Here is an 863-nt window from a genome sequence, read left to right as displayed (position 1 = left end):
AATGTTGTGGCGGTGAATTTTATTTTGGTTGATTTTAGTTTTGGTTTTGATTTTGGTTTTGTGGCTATCCTTATAGATTTAGTTTTCATGCAGAGTGGCATCGTTGTTTTACAGGTATAAAAGCACAGTATGAAAGTACAAGAAAGACAATGCTAAAAATTGTAAAAGTGTATCTGGTGAGTCTTCTCGTTCCACCACCTGAAACTCAAGATGCATGTTAAGGCAGCTTATATAGATACAAAAATAAGGTTTTGGTAGTTTTCCTAACCCGATGTCATATCTTGGTGAGTCCTTAGGTTTTTAATTAAGGATGATTTTGTCAAGAAAAACATATTAAGTTTAGTAGATCTTCAAGATATCCAACTGATCTAGAGAAAGAAGCAGGTCCGTGCTACTCTCTCGCTGCCTGGTGGAAAATCCCAAGTTCTTTTAAACCTATTGTGTTGCTTAATAATTCATCCTATAAGAACCCTAATGGTCAATGAATATTGATTTCTTGATTATCCCTAAGAGTAAGGTAATTATCATCTGTAATTTAATTTTGAAAATTATGTGGGTGAAGGCCCTTAAAGAGGCAAGTTAGTGTTATTGGAGCACTTAGCCAAATTTTGGTTATGATTGGGCTTGTACTATTTGAAAGATGTTTTAATTTTAAATGATGTTTACTTTTCTAATCCTTATTTAAATGAAACTTTATTTAACCTAAGTCACTACTAAGCCCTTAAGACCTAGGTGAGTGTCTTAATTAGTTTTGAAAAGGTTAGGCTTTTGGTGGTCATGATTCATGATTTGAATTTTATTTGAAAATTAAAATAGGGGTATTAAATTGATTAATTATTGACTTCAAAAGTCATACCCCTAAG

This window comes from Phalaenopsis equestris, unplaced genomic scaffold (genome assembly GCF_001263595.1).
Source record: "Phalaenopsis equestris unplaced genomic scaffold, ASM126359v1 Scaffold000330, whole genome shotgun sequence".
Lineage (NCBI taxonomy): Eukaryota > Viridiplantae > Streptophyta > Magnoliopsida > Asparagales > Orchidaceae > Phalaenopsis > Phalaenopsis equestris.
Note: the sequence above shows the minus strand (reverse complement) of the source record.